We start from the raw sequence: 16,411 nt of genomic DNA, 5'->3' as shown, positions 1-16,411 counted from the left end.
CCTCTATAAGTACTGAACCTATTCAGATTACAAGGGTTGGAAATTGGCTGCAAAGAACCCTTACTCGAGCTTGAAGAACTCAAGAAAAACTCCAATTCGGTTTTAGAGATTAACAAAGATTCAAGGTGTTCCAAAGGCTCTAATCAACTCTCTGGTCCTCCCTGAACGTGTACCAATCTCCACCATTGGCTGTGACACTCTGAAGCACGAGATACAGGTTCATAAACATATCAATATTGCTTTAATTCGAATACCATGATTCATGCATCATAGATTATTTTCGATTGCATATTTAAGATTATTATGATGTTCTGAATGATTCTGGTACGTTTGATTGAAGTTCTAGAGTGTATACGCTGAAAAGCCATTGTTAGGGTTCTTTGGCTTCGATTGGGGCTTTTGTGTGCAGGTGAAATTAGGGCCAATTGAGGCCATGGTCGTCTTCGTAAGGTCTGGACGATCTTATTCGTAAACTCGCGAAAAGTTTCTATGCCTGTTTTGTTGTATTCGTAATTTGCAGGAAATAGCTACGTTTTCATTCGTGGCTAAAACGTAGCGAAATCGTAGCTAAAAACAATAGCCTGCACCGGAGGAAGAAGATGATGATCTGTCACGACACCAGTGGCCCTTTTCAAACGAATTTTGGCGCGCGCTCTGTTTAGAGTGCGAATGGATCCAATGCGTGCCAATCCACGCGAAGCATGATGCGTCTGTGCTTATCCACCGTCAGATCATTGTTTCTTTCCATCCAACGAGCCAAGGACCGCCAGTGTACCAAGAACCACCATACATGCGCAACACAGAATCAAAAGTTAAGATTTTCAGAATTTTTTTTATTTTTAATTATACAGTCCCTTTTTATTTGTTTTAATATATACATATGTTATTTTCTTTAACTAAAGTTGTTTTATATATATAAACTATAAAAGTTTTGTTTTTTTTATATAAATTATTAATACTTATTATTTGTTTTGCATAATATTTAATATATGTATTATTTATAAATAGTGATTTAAATTGATTTAATTATTAAAAACCTTTAAAAATTCGTATTTATTTTATTCTAGCTCCAAAAAATTCATGAAAATTATTTTACTCTCGATTTTATTTTCTTATCCCGATTTAATTAATTAGGTCGAGAGACCAATAATTAATTAAATCGATTGTGTTACGTTAATTCAATTTTCGCCCTAAATCAGGGTTTACGACGAACATTCCAATACACTGAATATTGTCTTTTTGCGCCTTGCCTTTTCAGGGTTACCTTTCAACGCTCTCCGACAACACGCCCGATCAAAATTCAAAGCTAAGTGTCTTATTTATCCTTTTTTTAAAAGTCTATTTGGTTTCTTTTAAACTAGGGTTTGTCTTGCCTTCATATTTTTTTGCCTTGCCTTTTTTAGGATTACCCCCGAGGCTTCCCGCCAACCATATCAGATCAAATTCGAAGCTAAGTGCCTACTTACTTTGCTTATTTTAATTTTCTTTATATCTTTATTTTTTTAGAGTTAATAGCATTTGCCTCTGAACCGATAATGCACTCACCCTTCTTCGTTTATTCTTTCTTTTCCAATTTTCAGGGTTTGTTAATTGCCAAAGCTACGCGTATCGGTAACCCTGAACCCTAACTTTAATATTTTCTGCTTTATTTTTTAATTATATCCCGCTGGTTTCATTTCCCCCTTCCTCCGCTGGTTACAGTTTCCCTTCTCCGTATTGTTTTAATTATTTGTTTATATTGCTGTGGTTATTAATTCTAGGGAGTGACAACTTTGAATTGAATCTAGCATCACTAATTACAAGATAATATAACTGAACATAATCACGTGATTGGTGCACCCACGCACACTTTTGGGTAACCTCTTTGTTGCCTTGTTGCCTGTTGCCTGTTGCCTGCTGCCTGTTGCCTTTGTGTTTTTGCAGAATAAGCCATGTCCCTCGAATATGAGGATACCTCAGCCATGCTGCCTCGATAAATAAAGGTCATACGACCCTAATGATGCTGCCTTCGATACACTACATGACCTCGACCCTCGGAAGTTGCCTACGGAAAAGGCTGAGGTATCCTCTAGTTGCCTACGAATAAGGCTTGTTCTGGTCTTTCCCTTAGACTACCTGCCTCTCTATGGCATGGGTCAGTCTTTGGCGAACGACAACGCGATGACCCTTCAACCTCCAAATGAAAGGCTTTCTGCCCTCTATGGCATGGATAGACCCTTTCACCCTGAAAGGCTAAAAGAATTCTTTTTTTTTTAAATTATAAGGTAATTGCCCCTAATTGCCTTGCTCTGGCTAAAATGTCTTTTATCAACTTTTTCTTAAACAAACACTTTCAAGGCTACGCTCATTTACGAGCTAAAGTCCTTGTTTCTTCATCTTCTATACATTTCTAAACTTTTGGTTTCAAAACGAGCAAAGCAATTAAGAGCCCATGGAAAACCATGGATGCAAAGGTTGCCTTACACCTTCCCTTTGCATAATTACCCCCCGAACCCTATTTTATTTAAAAGGTTTTTTTTTCTGTTCTTTTAGCCTTTCTATTTAATTTGGATAAAATAAAAGTCGGTGGCGACTCTTGCTTAACCGCGACATTTCGATAAAGTCAGTTCACTGTATTACATTGTTGCTCCAAGAATTTAATGTCGAGATTAAAGACAAAAGTGGAGCTGAAAAATTAGTGGCTGGCCACTTGAGCAGGATAGAGAGAGATGAAGAGCCTTTTCCTATTCAGGATGACTTTCCTGATGAGCAGCTGTTTCTTTTGCATGGGATTACACCTTGGTTTGCTGACATTGTTAATTTTCTTGTTGCTGGTGTTTTTCCTACAGGTGCATCGAGAGCACAGGTTCACAAACTCAAGAGTGATGCCAAATATTATGTTTGGGATGATCCATATCTATGGAAGTTTGGTAGTGATCAGGTAATCAGGAGATGTGTCCCCGACAATGAGATTGAATCTATTTTGAAATTTTCTCATGCATCTCAAGTCGGCGGACACTTTGGTCCTCAAAGGACTGCGAGAAAAGTCCTTGATTCAGGTTTCTATTGGCCAACTATTTTCAAGGATGCTTTTGAGACTTACCGCACTTGTAAAGAGTTCCAGATAGCAGGTACAAACATCACTCGCAAGAGTGAAATGCCTCAGCAGCCTATGCTTTTCTGTGAGGTATTTGATGTATGGGGAATCGATTTCATGGGTCCTTTTCCTGTATCATTTGGTTTCCTTTACATTTTACTTGCTGTTGATTATGTTTCAAAGTGGGTGGAAGCTATCCCCACTAGGACTAATGATTATCGAGTTGTTGCAGATTTTTTCAGGTCTAATATCTTTTGCAGGTTTGGAATACCGCGAGCTATCATAAGTGACCAAGGCACTCATTTCTGTAACCGCACCATGGAAGCTTTACTCCGAAAGTATGGAGTTGTGCACAGAGTCTCTACTGCATATCACCCACAGACTAATGGGCAAGCTGAGATCTCAAACAGGGAGATCAAACAGGTTTTAGAGAAAATGGTGCAGCCAAACAGGAAAGACTGGAGCCGACATCTAGAAGACGCACTTTGGGCTCAAAGAACAGCTTTCAAGACACCCATTGGGATGTCTCCTTATCGACTTGTTTTTGGTAAGGCATGTCATCTTCCTGTTGAGATAGAACACCGTGCTTTTTGGGCGGTGAAGAGTTGTAATTTGGAGATGCAACAAGCAGGTGTTGAAAGAAAACTCCAATTACAACAGTTGGAAGAGCTTAGATTAGAGGCTTATGAGAGCTCTAGGATCTATAAAGAGAAAACTAAGCACTTCCATGATAAAATGATTTCTAGGAAGGAATTCTCTGTGGGCCAACAGGTTTTACTGTTTAACTCCCGGCTTAAGCTTATGGCTGGGAAACTTCGATCCAAATGGATCGGCCCCTTTGTTGTTACTAATGTTTTCCCTCATGGTGCAGTAGAAATAAAAAGTGCAGGTACTGACAAGGTCTTCAAGGTTAACGGGCAGCGGCTGAAGTTATTCCATGAAAGTTCGGTGCCTGAAAATGTCAGCATAGAGGAGCTTTCTTTGGAAGCGTCTAACTACACTGCAACTTGATCAGGGAGTCCTTCTTTCCTTCTCTCTACTTTATTTTATTAGTAATGTCCTTTCATTGAGGGCAATGCTTAGTTTAAGTGTGGGGGAGGAAATCGTGTGTTTTATTTGTTTTTGTTTGTTAGTTTTTTATTTAATTTCAACCAATAAAAAATGTATCTTCTTGAGAGTTTTAGGCTATAGACTAATTTGAATGGAGTTCGCGGAGACTTGGGAAAATTTCACAAGATCGGTATCGTTCTAACACCGTAAGTCTCCTGCATACGGAAATTGATTTGAATTTGTTATTATGTTTTAGTCTTAATTTCTCATTCTTTGACAGCTCTTGAGTAGTTTATTTCAACAGTCGGCACCATCTCTCACACACTTTACGCAGGGAAACCGATTAATATAAGTGAATGTTCCGAAAAGAAAAAAAAAAGAGAAAAGAAAAAGAGAATACACCTTCTAAGTTTGGTGACCCTCACCCGGTCACTTAACCCAACGGTTGTGTAATCTTCAAAAAAAAAGTTTTCAAAACTCTTTGTTAGTTGGTTCAGCGGTTTCTGGTGCTGAACTTGGTAGGGAGGATTACGGTCCGATCCCCCGCAACTACATCTGAGTAAACAAAGGGTTATGCCACGTAAGTACCGGAACCCCGTGCAAAAAAGGATCAGAGTCACTAACCAGTCGTCCTGCTATAAGTGTGTGGAGATAACGGGCTTAATGTGATTGCGCCTGAATGAAAAAGAGCAAAAAGGATGAGTAAGTTAGGCTATGGTATAATAATATGATTTGAATTGATTTGTGTATTTAGGAGGCTTATGTCTGCATATCTGTGGTTCGTGTTTTTACGATATCCTTCGTGTGCAAGATTAGTACCTGTCGATGCAAACTTACCCGAACAAGATTTGTAGCCTAGGATGAGTAACTCTTGATGTATTTGTGCTTTCTGTGTTTTGTTTTTCGTTTTGCTCGGAGTGCAAAAGTTCAAGTGTGGGGGAATTTGATCAGTGCATTTTGATGCACGTTCTTCCATGTTTGTACTAAGCATTTCTTAGGTTTGTTTTATTTATTTTTATGTCTTAATATGTTTTTATATTTTATTTTATTTTTGCACTTATTTGTTTTTCGTATTTAATTTTCAGCTTTAGCAGTCTGCACGGAAACGATCATAACTGGAGTTCCAGGAGTCCGATTAAGGCGTTCCAATAATCGACGGAAAGCTAAGAGAAAGAGCTACAATTCTTATGTTGGAGTCGAAGTCAGAATCGGACTGTAGAAGGGCCAGAAAATTCGTTGAAGTTGCAGCACTAGTTTTAGTTAAGTTTCGGGTCAATTAGTTTTAGGCCTGGGTCGTATGTTTGACACAGTTGGATTGTAAAACGGGTCGTTCTCTTTCCCCTTAGGTTAGCAGCCGCGGTACTGTAGCGACGATCACTATTCACGAAATTCGAATTCCAAGTTTTGGTACGATCGTGTAATGGAGAACTAATCCTAAGGGCTAATCTGCCGAATTCGAATTCCACAAAACTTTGAGGTTATTATTACTTTCAATTTAATTCAGTTCCTTTCCAATGTGTTATATGATTTCGTTTGCTGAATTCGTTCTTATGGAATATATTGGATTTAATTCGATTGATGCATGTTCCTTACTTTAATCGCGTTTAAACTTAGCTTATTCGTTAATTCGCGCTATCGATAACCGTTTGCTTAATTCGGTGAACCGTTTGCTTAATTCGGTGATTAGGAACATAACTCGTGTAGTATTGTCGACGCTTGTTTCATCAATATTGCAATCGAATAGGAATTGGTACCGCTTAGGGAATTGAAATTGTAATAATCAATGATAAGTTGGAAGTAGAACTGGTAGATTAACCTGTTATAATCACTTATTTCAAAACAGCTTATTTTCCGAATCACTTTTGATAATCATTTTTTCGACCAAACCAACCCCCCTAAATCGATTTAGCTTTTTGTTAATAAAAATCAAGAATCCTTTTGAGAACGATATTTCGAGTCAACTGTCGCTGTACTGCTTTTATACTAAACAACTCGTTTTTGACCCGCGCGCGACAGCGGATCACCCTCATTTTCCATAAACCGAATTAGTGTGTTCCGTCGAATTGAGTCACTTCAAATTTAGCACCTCCGAGGTTAAGCACCATTTGATACCAATTGTTAAAATAGAAATGCAAATACAATTCTGAGTATAGAGAAACATACAAAAACTTTGTTCATGCAATTTGTCCAAATTACCTACGTTTGCAACTATAGAGTAGCTATAGTTCCTTTTATTTATGTCTTGTGAATTTTGCATATAGATTATAGTGTTACAAACCATATATATAATACGAGGTTTTAGAATATCTAATACTGTAATCCATAGTTTCCCTCAACAAACAATTATCTCTACCCATAATTATCTCAATAATATAAACTATTCTTTCAACAACCTATAGTTATCTCAAAAACTTATAATTATCTCAACAATATGAGTTATACTCTCAACAATAGGAGTCATATTCAACATTCTACATCCCTATGGATCGTATTTGTCACTGCAATTTCCTTATCTTTGGCAAAGACAAAAATAATTAAGAATCTATCCTTCAATCTACTCCCTATATCTCAAGGATTTAACCACAATTTTGTATCAGCCCCATTCTCTATATGAATTGATAGTTTTTCTGAAAACCAATCCATTTTAAATTCCCATCCCCCTCTCTCAGTTTTGTCAATGTCTTTTCACCTAGTCAAACCTTGTCTTCCGTCTCATTTTATTCTACCTTTTGATTCACCATATTTACTAGCTACAACCTTTACCCAAAATCTGTTTTTTCATAAGCATTCTCCATTTCCATTTGCCCGGTAATGTTAAGTTAAATGCTTTTAAATTCTTGATCCCTAACCCCCAACCTCTTTTTCTCTAGAAATTTTATCTCATTTCACCAAAATAAATCGGTAAGGCATACAAGACTGAATTCAAGAGGACAATTCTTCCACCAATAAAGATATGTCTGTTATCCCACTTCTACAATCTATTCCTAATAGTATCCAATTAATACAGATTTCCAAAACCCCTCTCTATGATGATCATTGTCGACATGCAACCCCATATATTTGAATGGTTAATCACTAACCTTACAATTTAAAATTTAGGCTGCCTCTGCCAACCAAGTGATTTGGGCGTTGATTCCGCCTAGCAGACTTTTACGAAAGTTTACCTTAAACCCATATACAATTTCAAATAATTGCACAATTTCGTTAATAGTCCAAATATTTTTCCAACTTTTCTTCCCTACAATTAACGTATCGTCTGCATGTTGTAGGTGAAAAAATTTGATTATTCCTTCTCCGTCCTGATAAGGGATGGCAATTATATCCATACCCAATAGCTACCCACAACAAATACCCATAATGGGTAAGGTAAAAACCAGCAAAAGTGGTACATGTGCGGGTATATATAATTACGCATTAAAATAAGCGGGTATGAGTGCAGGTATCGGTACCTTAATACTCACTCCACCCTATACTTGTACAATGTATATGTATATATTTTAATTTATATTATCATATAAAAAATATGTTTATCTCTTTAAAAGAATACATCATAGTTAAACTATTACACACTTTAGTATAATGTTTGTTTATTTCATAATTCAACGATAAAATCTTTAAATATTTTGTTTATTTTTTCAAAATTTTAAAATAATATGATATTTTTAATTGATAGATTTACTTTTACTAGAATTGTGGGTTATGAGTACAGGTACGTGTACATAGGTATCCATAGGGTACGGGTATGGGTATAAATGTTGGTTTCCACATGCGTATGGACTTGGGTACGAGAGTTTTTTCAAACTCCGAGTATGGTGACTTGTACTATAGTACCATATACATTGTCATCCATAGACCTGCTATCCCTAAAATAAATTCAATTGCACTACTTTTGACATCATAACATTGAACCCTTCTCTGCCAACAAAAATAAAAATAAGAAAGGAGACAAAGGATCACCTTGCCTCCCCTACCCATATTTAACTCTTTTGTAGGACATCCGTTTACAAGTACTAATATTCAACTATCTAGTCTCTCCATTTGTCATTGAAGCCCATTCTCTTCTTCACATAATCTAGATATCTCCAATCCACTGAATAGTATGTTTTTTGAAATCTATCTTAAACATTAATGCATCTCTTTTTCTTTTTTTAACGTCATCCACAACTTCAATCAACAAGATATAGGTCAAAAATCATTTAATTTCACCAGATTTTCAATTTTTGGAATTAGGGCTATAAATGCTTTATTAACATTCCCAGTTATGCGTCCATTAACGTGGAATTCTGTCATTGAAAATCAACTTTAACTACTTCCCAAAATTCTTTGATGACTCCAAAATTGAAAATCAGCAATTGGGTATTAATTTGATGGTTTATTCAATACTACATGTGATTAAAAAAGGGAAAATGAAAGTTCTAATGGGGTAGTGTGTGTTTAAATATTGTTGTTATTTTATTGATTCCATTTGGTTTTCAATGCAAATGGCTAATGCAATTTATTAGTATGCATCTCTAGCTACTCCCAATACTCAGTTTACAAAGAAGAAGCACAAATAAATACTCCACTATATATAGCGCCTTCTCTTTCAATCGCTTTCATATTCTGCAAACAACCCATTCCTTCTAATCAATCAAATGAATCCTAAAATGAAGAATTCCCCCAATGAAGATGAAACTAACCTCAACAAGCCAAATAAGGAGTTTGAAGTCAATGTGATGGGCAACATGACTGATATTAACTTCTTCATCCCAGATGTTAAAGGTGTGAATACAAGATCACATTCACAAAGATGTTTTTGATTCATGGCAAACAAGCAACAAGGCACAAGCAGAAGAACTCAAAGAAAAGCAAGCATTGGTCACTCATGACAGAGCAGGTCGACCTACTATGCATATAGGTCGACTCAATACAAGTAAAACAAGAGGAACTCAGAAAAACAGCAGTCAGGTCGACCTACTCCCAACCCAGGTCGACCTAAAATGGAGAAATTTACATATCATTCTGCTAGGTCGACCTACACAACAACTAGGTCGACCTAAACTGAAGAAAGGTCCACAAAACGTATCTGAAGTGGATTCTGGTCGACCTACTTCTTTAACAGGTCGACTTAACTTGGAACAAATGTTATTCAAAGGATATGCATCTGTGTTAGGTCGACCTAAGCACTACAAGAGGTCGACCTATCTGATCAAAAATGCCAAAATTTCTGGTTTTCTTTGCTCCAACTGATAAGCTCTCATATATATTGTCCAAGGTTCATTATTGCTTCTTAACACCAACAACTGAAAGATACACAAAGGCTTCTCATCTTCGTTCTTCATCATCTCCAACACAATTACACATAATCATTCTTGTGTTGAGGGTTAGTGATCGAGTTCGATAACGTCCATGGAACGGAATTGAAGATTCCTAGTGGGTGAAGATTTGTGGGGTTTTTGGTGAATAAAATCTGAGGGTTTTGTCCTCCAAGATTGGTGAATTTTGGGGGTTTTTATCAAGAGGCTTCATCAAGGATCCAGCTGAGTGTGAAGATTGTAGAACAAGGGTTCAAGCAATTCAAGACACTGTAGAAAGGGATCAAAGTGAAGCTCTTGGAAGACCTTAATCTGGCTCAAGATTAAGGGGGAAGAAGATTCAAAGGATCGACAAATTCGGTTTATTGTTTATCGCTTTGTTATCTTCTTTGTATAAACTGCTTTCAACATTAATGGAAGATTTCCCAACTTCAATTGGGAATTGGGGGCAGACGTAGTCGTAGCGAGGACGATCGACGAACTGCCTAAACAAATATCGTGTTCTTGTCGCTTTTATCTTTTCATTTACGTTCTGTTCATATTTGGTTATAATTGCAAATTGATCAACGATTCGAGTGTTAAAATTGTGAATTAAGGACTTGCATAAACATCACAATTCATCACACATTGAATCACCATCAATTTGATCATTATCACCAAGTGTTTGTGTTTTTGCTTCTTTCACTATTACTGCATTGCAAACCACAGTTTATCAATTTAGAAGTTAATCGATTTTCAGCTGTGAAACGTATTGATTCGATAACATATCACTTCATCGTTAATCTCAATTATCTTGTGGTTTTGGCACATATACGGCCCTTGCAATAACGGTCCGGAATAGACGCAAGTCGATTCAGAACCGCTTTCGCATTAGTTTGAAATAATTCCGAAAAACTCTGTGAGATCTATTCACCCCCCCTCTAGATCCTTAGGCCAGCGTCTAACAAGTGGCATCAAGAGCTCTGGTTTATTCCGTGCTACGTGAAACACTTATTGGAAAGATGGCTTCCGGACCTAAAGGGGCTCACAATAGAGCTCCAGTTTTCAACGGTGAAAACTATGGCTATTGGAAGGATTGTATGTGTGTCCACATCAATGAAATTGATAGGAACATCTGGACAGCTATTGTCAATGGTCCATTTCAGATCACCATGACAAATGCAGCTGGTGCAGTTGTTCCAAAACCAGAAAATACTTGGGATGCTGAAGATGAAAAGAGATATGGATACGATTGGAAAGCGAGAAACATTCTAATCTCAGCTCTAGGAGTTGATGAATACTATCGCGTTTCCCATTGTAGATCCGCTAAAGCTATGTGGGACACATTGCAAGTTGCCCACGAGGGAACGATGATGTCAAACTAGCTAGAATCAATACGTTAACTCAAGAATTCGAACTCTTCCACATGGAAGATGGTGAATCCATCGAAAACATGCAGAAGAGATTTCTTCACTTGAAAAATTGTTTAAATTCTCTTGATAGACCTGTTTCCAATGCAGTTGCTACTAACAAAATCTTAAGATGTTTGAACAGGGAATGGCAACCCAAGGTTACAGCAATAAAGGAAGCAGATGATCTAAACACCTTAGACATTACCACTCTCTTTGGTAAACTAGAGGAACATGAACAACACCCTAAATGCCTTGACATGCATGAGAAAAGGGCAAAGAAAGAGAAGAACATGGAGAAAGAGGTAGAGAAGAAGTCAATAGCTCTAAAGGCTTCAAGCTCCAAGACCTCAAGACAAGAGCTAGAGGATAGTGATACAAGTGATGACGAAGACTCCGATGATGAGGAAATGGGACTGTTTGTGCGAAGATACAACAAATATCTAAAGAAAAATGGAGCAAAACATTCTGACAAAGGCTTGATCAACTATAGAAAGCAATCAAACAAGTTCAAACAAGATGACAACAACAAAGGAAAAATCAAAGGCCCTTGCTTTAATTGTGGGAAAGTCGGTCACTACAAACCGGATTGTCCATACCTTAAGAAGGAAAAAGAGAAGAACCAAAGCAAAGGTCATAACAAATCTAAAAGAGCCTACATAGCATGGGAAAGTGATTCATCTAGTGAAAGCTCATCAAGCGATGAAGAAGAATCAGCAAACTTATGCCTTATGGCTCATCAACACAAGAAAAAGAAAGCTGTAAGTCATCTTAAACCTGAACTCATAGATAAAGTATCTCATTCTCAACTAAAACTTGCTTTTGAAGAATTACATAGAGATGCAATTGAAGCTTTCAAACTTTTGGCCTCAAATAAGAAAATATTTTCATATCTTGAATCAAAAGTTGAGAAAACCGAAAAGGATATGGAAGCTTTAAAACAATATATGCTAGACATTCAAAAGGATAAAGTTGAAATAGATCCTACATCATGGTTTGGTTGTGAGACATGTCACATTTGGCAAAAAGAAGTAAGAGATCTAAAAGCCAAATTAGACAAGGCTCTACAACCAAAAGTGACTTTTGCGGTTGATCCAAATAAGTTCAAAAGATCGTATACTCCTTTATATAGTAAATACACTTTTGTACCAAAAGTATCAACTAGCAAAACAGCATATTCTCATCATATTACCTGTCATTATTGTTGCAAAAAGCGTCATACCATTGAAAAATGCAAATTTAGGAGAATTTTAGTTCCTAAAGGAGTATTTCAATGGTTGCCCAAGTGCAACAAATTATGTACTCACTACCAATGACCCAATGAAAATTGGGGACCTCCCTCTCTAAATTAATTCTGCAGGAAAAGTGTCTTGACATTGCCGAAAGGTTGTGGTTCCTTGATAGCGGATGTTCAAGACACATGACGGGAGACATATCTCTTTTCGTTGAGTTTCACGCAAAGAAAAAGGGGTATGTCACCTATGGAGATAACAATCGGGGAGCCATACTTGGTAAAGGAAGTGTAGGTAACCCTTCTACCACAACTATAACTGATGTACTGCTAGTAGAAGGCCTTAAGCATAATCTTTTAAGTATAAGTCAATTGTGCGACAAAGATTTTAAAGTAATGTTTACAAATTCTGGCTGCACAATAGAACATACTAAGAAAAGAGACATTATTCTTAATGGCTTAAGAGTAAACAACATCTATATGCTAAACTTGGATGAGGTATCTAAGTCTAGTACCAAGTGTCTAATTGCTCTAGGCGAAGACTCATGGCTTTGGCATAGACGTCTCGCCCACATAAATTTTGACTTACTTAATAAAGTTGTCACAAAAGATTTAGTAATCGGCTTACCTAAAATGAAGTTTTCAAAAGATCATCTATGTGATGCTTGTCAAAAGGGAAAGCAAACAAAAATATCTTTTAAATCAAAGAACGTGGTTTCAACATCACGCCCTCTTGAACTACTTCACATGGATCTTTTTGGCCCTTCAAGGACTAAAAGCATAGGTGGAAACATCTATGGTTTTGTCATTGTCGATGATTACTCTAGATTTTGTTGGACAATCTTTCTACCTAGTAAGGATCAAACTTTTCCAGCTTTCACACAATTTGCAAGATTATGTCAAAACAAAATGAGCACCAAAATAGTTGCAATTCGAAGTGATCACGGTGGAGAGTTTGAAAACTATCTTTTTGAAAAATACTATGATAAACATGGAATTGAGCATAACTTTTAAGCTCCTAGAACACCACAACAAAACGGTATGGTTGAACGTAAAAATCGGGTTCTAGAGGAGTTGGCAAGAACAATGCTGAATGAGGGTAGTCTACCTAAGTATTTCTGGGCTGACGCGATTAGCACCGCATGTTATGTTTTGAATAGGATAATAATACGTCCTATACTGAACAAAACTCCCTATGAATTACTAAAAGGTAGAAAACCAAATGTATCTCATCTCCATGTATTCGGTTGCAAGTGTTTTGTCTTGAACAATGGTAAGGATAATCTTGGTAAATTCGATGCTAAAGCTGATGAGGGCATCTTCCTTGGTTACTCACAATCTAGCAAAGCATATCGGGTATATAATAAAAGATTAATTATAGTAGAAGAGTCAGTACACATGTCTTTTGATGAATCTTATACAAAATATGTCGAGAAGGGTCTTTTGTTTAATGGTGCAGGTCCATCCACTGAAGACATTGTCCAAGATAAGGAAGACGAGAATGAAAATATTGTAAAGAAAGATGCTGAGAAAGAGAAAGATGAGTCTCATGATGAAAATGAAAAGGAAAGCATCTCAAACAATGAAGAACTTCCTAAGGCCTGGACAAATGTGAAAGACCATCCAATTGACAACATAATAGGAGACATCTCAAAGGGCGTTACAACACGCTCAAAGATAAGTAACTTCTGTCATCATTTTGCTTTTGTTTCACAAGTTGAGCCGAAAAACGCTAAGGACGCATTACTTGATGAGCATTGGCTAATGGCCATGCAAGAAGAATTAAACCAATTTAAACGGAATGATGTTTGGGACTTAGTCCCTCATCCGGGAGATCATCAAGTAATAGGCACTGTCATACCCCAAATTTGTCCTACCCTTTAATTTCCAACTGGCTTAGACTTTTGCATCTCATTTGCATATATCCATTAGGGCATTAACATAACTCATGCATCATTAATATCTAAAAGCATGTGATCAAAGGTTATAAAGCAAGTTGAGTTCCACTTGGATCTCGGTACAAGGCATTTGGTCATCATGAACTCCATTGAACTCAGGGCTTCTCAAGAGATCAGATATTTAGGTGGTTCATCAAGGATTCAGATAAATTTGCTTGAAATTAATACTTTGATTCTTTCTCAAATAAATAAAGTCGTGAAGTTGTCTCTCAAATAAAGGAATTAGAAGTTTTGGGTATGTGCTCATTGAGGCCCATTAAATGGAGATGGAATTTAAGTTCTATTCTTTCGGTTACTTGGTGCGTGTCATGCAAGTTTGATATGGATTAGAAGATTGAATTGAAGCCAATGTTCCTTTGAGAAGTGAAGTCGAATTCGGATTCATTAGCACTTTAAAGTAGAATTTGTGTTTTCATTTGTTAAATGAATCAAAGTTCTCAAGCATACAAGGTTGGAAGATAAAGTGGAAGGAATTTGGAATATTTGCAAAAGCTTTATTACTTGAAGTTCAACATTCGATTCAAGCTCATTCAAGTATTGTCCAAAGGTTCTCATTCATTACAAAAAGCCCACGCAAATTTCATTACAAAAATCATACAAAAAGAATACACCATTCAATGCCCTTTTACAAAGTTCTGTCACATTACACTTTCAATCATGTCCAAAAATCCAAATTTTATTAAGAAACCATTACATTACACATTCCATTGAAAATTACAAAAATAATAATGATTGTTGGACCAAGTCAGCACCCTATCCTAAACCCTATCTTGTTTCTAAGTCAGCTTCATTTTGCTTCCAACAAGCCATTTCGCTTCATCTTCATAACTTCCAAAAGTACCATATGCCAACCCGCGATATTCCATCAAACCAAATTGCATCATTAAGCCAGAACCTGCTATACGTGATCTGCATCATTACAAAATTAGTTCCAAAAAAAAGAGTAACAAGGCCACCATTAATTCAATACCTCTACACCAAACACTTCTAATCATCCTATCACCTGCAGCAGTAAACATACAAAAAAAACCAGCCCTGCATTCAAAGAAAAACCAAAGCAAAGATGCATACATATAAACCATACACCTACACACCAATACAATTCAAACAACCTGCAGCAAAACCAGAATTCAAAAACAGTTCACACTAACCCCTAAAAAGTTTGATAACCAATCCTTTTTTTACATGCATAAGGGAGCCTTTCCCAAACATTTAACCATCACATAACAGTCCCTGCAACACATAAAAATCAGCAGCCACTCACAAAACCTATACTTACATAACCCCTAAACCTTTCTAACTTTCAAATCCCACACCTCGTTCAAACTTCCCTTAACCAACAAAGCTGCAGCTAACTTCAATTTCTAACCCTCACACTCTTAACAGAATTTCAAACTAACTAATTCCCAGATCCACATAACAGAATTTCTTAACAGCTATCATCTAACGACCTTTAACAAACTCCTAACAACCTAGTTACGAAGTTAGTTACAAACGTAACAGAATCACAACAGAAACCGAACTAACAGTTACAAACCCTATCACTCTAACAGATTGAAACAGAGCTATAACAGAAAAATCAGAGTAACTCACCTCAGAAGAGAAGGGTAACAAACTTCTGATGGAACCTTCTCCATACTCTTGAATCTTCACCATCTTCAACTTCAATTCCCTTCAATCTTCTCTTTCTCATCATCACCATCACTATTACTTTCCTTCAATTTTCACACACGCACTCAATCTCTAACCTGGCTCTCATCATCTTCTTCATGATCAACCTTCAGTAACGTTCATTCTTGAATCATCGTAACTCCATTACCGCGACACACGATACGCAGCAATACACAGTAACTTGCATCAATCGGTATCACATCATCATTGCAACGCATTGTCAACCTTCATAACGACAACGAGGAATTCTCCGACTTTCATCACACAATAACGCATCAATATCATCTTTGCGATGAAGTCTCGGTGCAACAATAACCACAACACTGCATCGTCAACAAGACGCGTACACGAATTATTCAGAAAGAAATGAAGAAGGAAGAGTGAGAGAAAGAGATCGGAGTCCAATACCTTTCAAGCCTCTGGTTCCTTTCGAGGATATGGCACAAATGGAGAGCCGTCGGAAAGACTCCGACCGGGATCTGAGACCAAGATTTGGCATCGGAGATGAACGGAGACGAGCGATTGAGGGTGTCGAACGAATCAGGGACGAGCAGAGAGATGTGAGGATAAGAGATCGTGGCCGGACAACTCACGGCGGTGATCAAAACCTTTCGCCGGAGAAGAGGAAGTATGAGGCCGGCGAGTTGCATCGTGAACGAAGAAGGAGGGAGTCGTGTTTGAAAGAAGGTGAACGGTCATTTTAACCCTAATCCCCTTTTGTTCCTAATCCTTGTTAATATGAG

The sequence above is a fragment of the Vicia villosa genome, linkage group LG4 (assembly GCF_029867415.1).
Source record: "Vicia villosa cultivar HV-30 ecotype Madison, WI linkage group LG4, Vvil1.0, whole genome shotgun sequence".
NCBI classification, from domain to species: Eukaryota; Viridiplantae; Streptophyta; class Magnoliopsida; order Fabales; family Fabaceae; genus Vicia; species Vicia villosa.
The sequence above is the reverse complement of the archived record's forward strand: the minus strand, read 5'-3'. Positions refer to the sequence as shown.